At 50.3% G+C, this 10,108-nt stretch overlaps 1 long non-coding RNA gene across 5 annotated transcripts; it reads left to right on the forward strand.

Moving 5' to 3' along the window:
- Nucleotides 1-40: 40 nt before the first annotated feature.
- LOC147599761 (uncharacterized) lies at nucleotides 41-9,312 on the forward strand. 5 transcript variants are annotated; one of them, XR_015259419.1, is made up of 6 exons: nucleotides 41-80; nucleotides 336-570; nucleotides 4,970-5,050; nucleotides 6,020-6,451; nucleotides 6,564-6,664; nucleotides 9,100-9,312. It is a non-coding gene; the product is annotated as an uncharacterized LOC147599761 (long non-coding RNA). The 5 variants fall into 5 exon arrangements; XR_015259418.1 differs by lacking the exon at nucleotides 41-80 and having other exon boundaries at nucleotides 195-766; XR_015259421.1 differs by lacking the exon at nucleotides 41-80 and having other exon boundaries at nucleotides 497-570; nucleotides 9,072-9,312.
- Nucleotides 9,313-10,108: the final 796 nt, after the last annotated feature.

The raw sequence follows: 10,108 nt of genomic DNA on the forward strand, positions 1-10,108 counted from the left end.
TGGAATTTTTAATACTTTTTTTTGATATTAATGTTTCTACAGATGCAGAGGGATGAGCTGTGCAGGGCGATGGAGGAAAGGTAAGCAGAGGGAGGTAAGAAGCTAGGCTCGTGTGTGTTATTAGAGGGAAGTTGTGCCTTGTGGCTATATGACTAAATTATGGTGGTGTGTGGTTTTGGGTTTTTTTTTGTTGTTTTTTTTTGTTTTGTTTTTTGTTTTGGTTTTTTTTAATTTTAAGGGCTGAACCTATGAGTGATGTGAGATAGCACCTTGTCATAGCGCCCATTGGGCCCTTTCTTTAGTGGTTTTTTTTTTTTTTTTTTGTGGTTCCCAAGCACTCCCAAAGCTGCATGTCAGGCCCTGGGGGTCAGGGCTCTGTGATGGCTGCACCCTTCCCCGCTCCTCAGCATCACAGATGGGGACTGCAGAGGGAGTCAGAAGACAGCCAGGGCGTGTGGGGCCCTGCAAGGGAGCAACAAGGCTACGAGCGGGGCTGCACGTACGCAGGAAGAAAGGACCGCAACGATTTGTGTGCCTGCTGACGCAATGCCTCGTGCTAGGCACGGATAGGTACGTGGGCATAGGGGGCGGGTGCGTTCGTGTGCGTAGTGGGTGTACGGGCTTGCGTAGCAGGCGTACGGGTATATATTGCAATGTGACGCAGCAGTAAATTGAGAGCTGACTCCACGGCATCCGTGTCTGTGTCTCTCTCCCCGGGATGGGATCCCGGTAGAGGGGGTTGGTTCGTTGTCGCGTGGCAACAAGGGTGAGCTGGTTTGGGGCCTGAAAGTGGAGACTGAGACTTCTGTTCCTGAGGCTTGAAAACTAGTTTGTGTGGCGCATCTGGGGCTCAGAAAGAGATTGGGTTGTCTGGCTTTGGGCTTAGAAACACAAGGTCCATTCCTGCACTTTTGGTGCTTGAGAACAGGCTCAGAAGCTGGGGTTTTGGGCTCAGAAACAGGCACTAAGTGAGCTGGCATGGGGTCCAAAAGCAGCAGCCAGGGTGGCTGTTTGCGCAGGGAAGTGGGAGAGCACTGGGGGCTGCAGGGGACAGCAGGGAGTGGGCAGGGTCTGCAGCCCCTCTCTGGAGGTGGGAGCCTGGTCATATTGGACCTCACAGGTCAGGAGGCTGGCACATGCCAGACCGAGCTTGATGTCTGAGGTGGTTTCTGGGTGGAAGAGTGCTTTTCAGGTCCCCCATGTCCTCCTTTGAGTCCAGCTCTTTCTTCTATGCTGCCTAGAATAGTTATTAGGTAATTAATCATACAAACTATTTAATACTTATGCAATGTACAGCTATGACCTTTAATAGTAGTACTGAAGTTATGACAGTGATTTGCTTATGACCTTGTCAAAAGCCCAGGCTGTTGCAAATAGCTGGAGCTGGTAAGGAGCAGGAGCTGAAATCAACCGGAGCTTCAGTGCAGAGCTGGGGCTTCCGTTAGCCAGAACTGTGGCAAGCGGGAGCTGGATCCAGACAGGTGGTCTGCTGCTTGAAGCATGCATGAGCCACAGCCAAAATTACCAGCAGTCTTAATGAACAGGAGCTGCAATTAGCTGGAGTGTCTGTTGGCCGGACCATGCTCCCAGAGGCCAGGCGCAGACAGGGCTGTTCCCAACGAGCACCTGCGAGCAGCAGGGAGGTGACTCATCCTTCTGTCTGTGTGTGGAGGGCGTCTCCCATTCCCATTCCCAAGGGCAGAAAGTGAGGTGGGGGTCCCCTGGGTCTCGTGGGGCAGCCCCGCTTCAAGGGGACATGGGCGAGGCAGCAGCACAGGACGTCAGTGTTCCCTTGGTAGGCGGTAAAAGGGAGAGAAACCGGCCGGTCAGAGCTCCTGGGATACAAGGCCAGGATGGCCCTGCTGGCACAATCCTCCATTGTCTTTTCCCCGCTGGCTGCGTGTGACAAGCAGGTTAGGTGTTTGCCTTCTCTTTCTCCATTGTCACTTTCTGTGTCACATGCAGAAAATTCTGCATGGTTGATTCAATTTGCTGCCAGTGTGGAAAAGCTGGTGAAAATTGCAGTTAAGAGAGCATCCCTCATTCCCAAGTTGGTCCATTGATAGTTACGAATGTTTTCCTTTCAGGTAAAAGAATGAACTTTCATGTCCTATAAATTAAGAGCTGCCAGTTACCTTCTTTAGGGTCAAGTGCCTCTCTCCTGTTGCTTCATACTAATGTTATGGGCAAGCTGGAAACAGCCTTTTATTTTTATATGCATATCTCAATTTTTGGCAATATGTGGTGTCAGTATAGGTAATGTTTTCAGACCTAGGTGCCAGTAGCAATGTAATGAATGAAACAGGATGGAAACTGATGTTTATATTTTATTCTTTTTCCTTTCTTTTTTTTTTTTTTTTTTTTTTTTTTTATTAGGAGTGGTGATGATTGGTTGTCCTGTGGCTCAGTCCACCTTCTGTTTCATGCAGCTTTCAATCTAGAACTTTTGGGTAAGAAAGTTTGTCCTTTGGAAAAAGGAACAGTCATTCATAGGATTGAGGTGTAGATTTACAGAGTTGCTTAAGTTCATAAATGGACATACAGCCAAATTTCACTACTCAATGTTGTTGCTGTTGGTCTTTGCTGTCATTAATTTTGCCACAGCTCTGGGAGCTTTTTTTTTTTTTTGGTCTCTAACACCTCTTTTGTGTGGTTGTTTTTTTTTTTTTTGTTACCCGCCCCCCCCCCCCCCCCCCCGACATTACGTTTACATGTTAGCTTCCTCACAAATGTGTTGGTCAATATAATTGAGTTGTGATGATTAAAACCACATAGGCGACACCCATTTTGCAGGTCTGAGCATTAGTTGTTGACATGTTGTCGTAGTTCAGCCCCGATCAGGACCAGACTACGCAGTCTCTCGCTCTCCCCACCCTCTGAGAGAATATGGGGAGATGATATAAGGAAAACGGCTCGAGGTTTGAGATAAGGACGGGGAGAAATCCTTAAAGTTACCGTCACAGGCAAAACAGAGTCGACTTGGGGAAAAGTATTCATTTATTTCTAAAACTAGCAGGAGAATGAGACAGGGAACAAGATAGCTTCCCCCCACCCCTCCCTCTTCCTGGACTCAACATTATCTCTACCACCTTCCTCTCCCGAGTGGCACAGGGGGGAAGAGGGAATGGGGGCTGCAGTCAGTTCATCATACGTTGTTTTACGCTGCTGCGTCATCGTCAGGGGAAGAACTCCTCGCATTCCTCCTCTGCTCCATCGTGGGGTCCCTCCCACGGGCCACAGTCCTCCGTGAAACTGCTCCGGCGTGGGTCATCTCTTCCACGGGGTGCAGTCCCTCCAGAACAGCTGTCCCAGCGGGCCCTCCATGGGCCACAGCCTCCTTCAGGCATCTGCCTGCTCTGGTGTGGGGTCCTCCACGGGCTGCAGGTGGATCTCTGCCCCTCCGTGGACCTCCGTGGGCTGCAGGGGGACAACCTGCTCTACCATGGTCGTCACCACAGGCTGCAGGGGAATCTTGACCAGGAGCCCGCATTACTCCTCCCCCTCCTTCTTCACTGCCCTTGGCGTCTGCAGCCGTTCCTCACAACAGGCTGGCAGACGCCTCTTAGGATCCTTTTTACATCTTATTAACTTCTCATCTCCTCTCCACTTCTTGCAGCCAGGCCGGGCCAGTTGGGCCCAGTCGGTTGCCCGGCAGGAGGCCAGAGGGTGAGGCCTGCAAGGCCCACAAGGCTTGTGCCTCCCCCTCTCTGCCCCTACTCAGCTGCTTCACATCTTCTCTTTTTTTTTTTTTTTTTTTTTTTTTTTCCCCCTGTTTTCCCCTTCTTAAATACGTTATTGGAGAGGTGTTATCACAGGACATTCTGCTACCAATTGGCTCGGCCCTGGCCAGCAGTGGGTCCACCCTAGGCCTGGCTGAGTCCACTAAACAAAGGGGAGCGACTTCTAGCAGTTTCCTACAGAAGCTACCACCTTAGGCCCCCCCCTCACTAACAAAACCAGAACACATGTATATGTCATTGGGATACAGATCACATGCACTTCATGCTCTGACTACACAATATGCTGAGACAGAGATGAGCCCTAAAGAAAAAAAGAAACCAAACAAAGAAAAACAAAGTCATTAGATGTTTTGTGTGGGTTGGGTGGTCTTTTAAAAAAAAGTGCAATGTTGACTGGTGACAGCCCACAGAGTTCTGGTGCTGCCTGAACTCTCCTTATTTCAATCCTCTCTCATGGCTGTTATTGTCATCTGGATAATTTTAGAAGAGCAATTAAGTTACTTGGCTGCGTGAATGTGCTGGTAATAGTAGGAAGGTAAATGCTGGAACCAGTACTGAATAACTTGTCTCCAGGTAGAATTTCTGAAGGAAGAACTACTGTAACAGGAAGCAAATACCAAGTTAGCCAAAATTTTCATGCCGAATGCTTCAAAAGTCTTATTGCCAAATGTTGTTTGGCTAGATGTTCCAAATGGCTATTTCTGGGATTGAGCATATCCCTGTTAAATCTAAGGACGGTCTAAAGCTGGGAGGGGACCCTAAGCAGCTTTGGTGGCACAACTGCAGTTTTAGATGATCTTGACTGTAGAAATGGCCTGCAAAAAACTGCTCTTTTTTTTGGCAGCGAGGCATTTCAGAAAGTCAGATCGGTTGCTGTAGTCTTTAACATAAGTATTCTACTTGTGCTGTATCAAACAAGGAAGTCTCGGCTGAATCTAGGTTTGGCAAAATGGATGTAGGTGTCTGTGTCTGTCCCCTGCCTGTATGTAGGAAAGTGAATCTAGTGAAACTGAAGGTGCCACTGAGTCAAAAAAAAGCGCACGATTTTGTGAAGAATGCAAAAGCTCTAAGGGTTGGTATCAACAGCTGTATCAAAGGTGCTGCAAGATAGTTTTTTCTCCAGTCAGTTGTAGTCTTGGCACACCTTCCCAAAAAAGAAAGCTTTAGATGCCTACCTAGCTTAATGCTAAAGGGTTTTTTCCCCCCATCTGCTGAATGTCTGCTGCCAGCATTTCACCGTGGTCGCTCTTTCTTTGGCCATGAAAGTACGAGACAGACGGAAAGGAGCCGTAGAGGTCTGCAAGTACAAGGTGCGTGACTGCATTTTTCCTCAGAGACTTGTAGCATGGACTTTACAGTTAACATTAAGAATGTGGTGATTTTACTTCTATAGCCTTTCAGCTAAATATTTAGACACAAATAACAAAGATGAAATGAAGTTTATTGTGCATGTTATGCCTATGGAAAAGTAATTTGTATATTGTGGACAAGGGGAAAAAAAAAAGCCACCCGATTTAGGGCAAGTTGGTGTGATCCAGTGGGAGGCGGAGGGGTTATGAATGGGGATTACATGTGGTGGGTACGTTGTCTGGCATGGGTCATCTCGTGCAGGTTATGCCAGGTGAGTTATCTGCTGTGTGTTATCTTGCGTGGACCCCCTGCCGTAGGTCATCCCTATGCACGTCTCTCCTATACACCTTTCTACCCACGCATACCCCCTGCCCTTGCATGTCAATCTCTCCCTCGTATCTGTCCCCGCCGTCCTGCTCTGTGTGTTTCTCTGCCCTCCCACATGCTTTTCACTAAAACATCCCCCTGTGCAAAGTTTTCCCCACCTGTGTTTTTTTTTTTTTTTCTTTTTTTTTTTTTCTGTGTTTTGCCTGTTGCATGCCCTGCACTCTGGTTTTGTGTCCCCCATTCCCACTGCTCCAGCCCTGTTCGACGCCCCCATTTTTGGCACTGCCTCCCCATGACCCCTCTGTCTCGGGATCCTTGGGGCGCTGCCTGTGTTCCCCAACTTGCCCAGTGCCCCCACCCCCAGCTTTTATGGAGATTGTTTCCATTCTAAAATGAAAACACTCTAAATGTTTTCATTAGAAACTTACAAGTGTGTTCATTTGTATCAGTTGCATGTCTTGGGTTTTCTTTTGCTGTATTTTTTTTTTGTTCCACTTTTCCTTACCAGTGGTGGTGGATTTCTTCCTTAATATTAAACTGTTTTTATCTCAAGACCCAAGAGTTGTCACATTGACCTTTCTGAGTCTCTCCCCATCCCACAGGGTCGGGGGCAGTGAGCGAGCACAGTTGCTGGCTGGGGTTAAACCGCGGCACAAGGTCAGTCGCAAGCCCTGCCTGGCTGATGCTTTAGGCTGTCGATGTCATTCCTAGTGTCTTGACAGTTTGTCTTTGTTCTTTGTCGTTGCTTTTTGGTGCCTTTTCCTCTGCTGTTTTGGGCAGCAGTGGTTGTGGAGCCGCTCCAGGTAGCCACTCTCTCAAGGGCAAGGGGGTGGCAAAGCCGCAAGCTGGTGCGCAGTCCAGTCGGACGAAGGCAGCCACCTATCACTGTGGATCGGTATTCCAGAAGATGTAACTGAAGGCCGTCTGACCGGCAGCTGCCTCCCACTGCGTGCAAGAGACAGCCTGCCTCTCTGGGTGAGGAAGATCCCGTTTTGAAGGCCGCAGCAGGCTAGATCGCCAAAGAGCGCCGCAGGGTCTGTACACATAATTTAAAAAGGGGGCACGGTCAAGTACTGGGTGAGCGAGGCTACATTTCTAGGAAGCTTTGTCTCATAAGAGCTGTAACGCGTCCCCCTCTTTTCTTAGGTTGGGGACAGTCAAGCAACTGGAGTGACAGAAGAGGAAGGGAAGAGCGGAGAAAGAAGGGTCTGAACTGGCAAACCCTCCCTGGAGCGCCGAGAGCTGCGGTGAGTCCCGGGCCCTCGGGGCCCCTTCTCCCCTCCTCTCCATCTCAGGGCCTCCTTGGCCCTCCCCCAGCTGCCTCTCTTTCCCTTTTTCTTTCTCATGCTGCTGTGATTTTCTTGGCTTCCCTATATCTCTTATCTTTTCCCATTTTTCTGTTTTTCTCCGTCTGGTGTACAGCACCCTTTCTTTTTCTATCTGGGCTCTTGTTCTCCCCTCTCTCCTTCCTTTTTTCCAGGCTCTGTCCTGCAGCCCATCACTGTTTTTTCCTTTTATTTCCCTTTGTGCCGTTCTGCATCCTTCTCTTTTTTTTCTTTGCAGTTTCTCTGGTCTGTTTTCTGGTGTTTGTGTCCTCTCTGTGCCTGTACGTGCTGCTCTGAGTCCCTGCCTTCCTGTCTCTCTCCTCCCTTCCCTTTCTTGCTTTATCCCTTTGTCTTGCTTGGTGTTGCTGTTTTTCTTCCATTCTGCCTCTCACTCCATCCTGTTCATCTCTCGCTGTCTCTGGGCCTTCATGCTGTTCCCTGGCCCTTTTTATTAAGTTGATATGCCTTTGTAGCTCTTTCAAGATCTATCTTTATCTCTCCAACCCCTGTGCCTCTCACAAGTGCGTGCTCTCTCTCTTTTTTTTTTGTTCTGTCTGTCAGTCTGTCTTGCTCCCTGTCTTGTCGTTTCTTGCTATATCCCTTTGTCCCGATCCTTGCTCATATTCATGTTCTTCTCTGTCCTGCTGTCTATTCAAGGTTTTTTCCCCACATCCATTTCCATCCGGCTGCTGCTGTTTTTTTTTTCTCTGCCTTCTCCCTTGTCCCTCTTTCTGTCTCTTTTCCTTGGTCAGGGTTTTTTTCCCCCCTATTTTGTCCTGATCTCACTCCTCTTTTTGTCCTTTTCCTCTGCTTCCTTCCACTTTATTGTCTGTTTGTTTCTTTCTCTGTCCCATTTGCTCTCCTGTCTTTTCTAACTGTACTCCCCTGTACAGCCGGGTGTCTCTTCTTTCCTTTCTCTTTCCCTCACTATTTTTATTTCTTTTTTTGGTATCTCTCTCCCACTGCCCATCACAGTTGATTTTTCCTCCAGAGCTGTCCTGCTCTCTGTCCCTTTATTCTCTCTCTGTCATTCTGTGCTGCTCCCCGTGGTTGTTTTCTAATTTCTCCGTCTCGGTCCTGCAGGCCATTGCTTTTTTATTTTGCTTCCATTCCCGTGCCCTGCTTTCTGTCTTTGTTTCTCTTTGCCTTTGTTCAGCCTCCCAGCATTTTTTCCTTTCCCATTCCATCTCTCTGTCCTGCTCCCTATCCCTCTTGCTGTCCCAAATCTGGGTTTGTTTACCCAGTGCGCAGTATGACAGGCTTATGCACAGAGCAGAGGTATTTATTTCTGTAATTTCTGCACAGCGATGGGTGCTAGGGGCTAAATCCCCAAAGCTAGCCCACCTGCTTGTAATGCTCAGTTTAAATTCTACATTCTCTGTCTTGCAGCTGCACGCTATTTGATTGTTTCCCCTCCACCTCTCTCTGCCTGCAGCTCCCTATCTGTCTGGTAAGCCGTCACTGTTATTTTTTTGTTTCTCCATGTCACTCTGTCTAGCTTCCCAGTCCTCGTTTTTTAATTCTTCCCTCTTCCCTGTAGGCCGGTCATGTTCCTATTATTTCACATTGTGTTCTGCCTGGTCCTCTGTCCCTATTTATCCATTGCTCCCTCTCTGCCCTGTGGCCTGTCGCACTTGCCCATTTAATTTCTGCCTCTCTCTCTGTCCAGCTCCCCGTCTCTGGTTTTCCATTTCCTCCCTCTGTGCCCTCTAGCCTGTCGCTTTTCTCCTTTATCCAGCTTGCTGTCTCTGGCTCTCTGATGCACCTGATTTTCAATTTCGCCCCTGTTCTTTCTGTATGCATTGCTATACTGTTTGTTCTCCAGCTCTCTCTTTTTTTTCAGGCTCCTTGTCCCTATTTCTTAATTCTCCCCTCTCTGCCCTCTAAGCATGCAGCTGTATAGTTTGTTTTGTGTTGTCCCCTTGCTGTCACCTCTTCTGTCCAACCTTTGATGTGTCAGCTCCCTTTCACTGTTGTTTCACTGTTGTTTCATTCCTCCCTTTCTGCCTTGTTCTTGTTATGGCTTTAGCTTTCTCCATCTCTCTCGGTCTGGCTTCCTGCACCTAGTTGTCTTAACCTCCCTCTCTGTCATGCTGCCCGGCTCAGGTTTTTCCTGCATCTCCATCCTGCTCCCAATCCTTCTTTGCTGGTCTCTGTCCCGCTCCCTCTCCCTCTTTCTGCTGCCTCTTTTCCTCTTTCCCCGCTGCTTCTTTGCCCACCTCTGTCAGGCTCCCTGTCTTTCTCTGTCCTTGCTATCCTGTTTCCTGCCTCGTGCTTTCTCGCTACGCCCCTCTGTCTTGCAAGCTGCCTCTCTTCTCTTCTCTTGTAGCGTTCCGCACCCTGCTCTTTTTTTTTAGCAGCCTCCAAGTCTGCCCAGCAGCCCAGCGCTCCAGGACACAGCTGACCGACCGTACGTTCCCTGCCGAACCAACGAGCGTGGCTCCTGGAATGACTTGGCAGTCGTTCCAGGGACACGGAGAGGGGATCGGAGGCTGCAAGCTCCAGAGCAGACTCGCTGCTCGGACTTATGTGCATGACTGAATAAACATTCGCTGTCTCCTTTGACTTCATGGCTGCGTTTCTGCTCCCTGTGCCCGGGGCCAGGGGCTGTGAAGAGCCCAGGGGAGGAGGTGATGCAGTGTGGGGGTCAGGCGATGGCCCCCAGTTCCTGCCGGGCTCCAGCTGTGGGCCGGGGCTGGAGGAGCCCCAGGTGCGGGCAGTGAGGGTAGTGGAGACGGCCCCTCCCTGTAAAGGGGTGGGTGCTGCTGGAGGGGCTGGTGCTGCCCTGCCCCAGGTGGCCGTGGAGGGGCCAGTGCGAGCCACGGGGGGAGCGGAGTGGTCGCCGAGCGCCGCCGGGCTGCGGCTGCGCCTGCAGCGATGGAGAAGGTGAGCGGGGCCGGGAAATGGACCGGCGGGTCTCGGAAAAAGCCACGAGGAGCGCAGCGGCCGGGCTGGCGCGGTCTGTGTGCGGGTACAGAAAGTGGTGGGGGCGCGCCCGTGCTGCGGCGTGCTGGAGTCAGCGGTGGGGGCTGCCAGCGTCCGCGCTGGGGGTTGCGAGGCCGTCCTGGGGCGCTCGGTGCAGCGGTAATGGTGTGCCCGCAGGAAAGGCTGCTTTTTGTGGCATGCTGGGAACTGTAGTCCTGGGGTACAGGGCTTGCGGTTGGCCGTTATGGCTTCACAGAGCATGCCGGGAGCTGAAGTCCTGAGGCACGAGGCGTCCGGTCCGCCATGATGGCTCCGCGGAGCATCCTGGGAGGTGTAGTCTTTTCACACTCAGGGCCGAGCACCCATCCTGTGTATGCCAGTGCGTGCAGGTAGGTTTAGTTTTTGCTGCCACGCCGCCGCATTGCTCTCGGGCTTATGTGG

Source organism: Chlamydotis macqueenii, chromosome 9, assembly GCF_036417535.1.
Source record: "Chlamydotis macqueenii isolate bChlMac1 chromosome 9, bChlMac1.mat, whole genome shotgun sequence".
Classification (NCBI taxonomy): Eukaryota; Metazoa; Chordata; class Aves; order Otidiformes; family Otididae; genus Chlamydotis; species Chlamydotis macqueenii.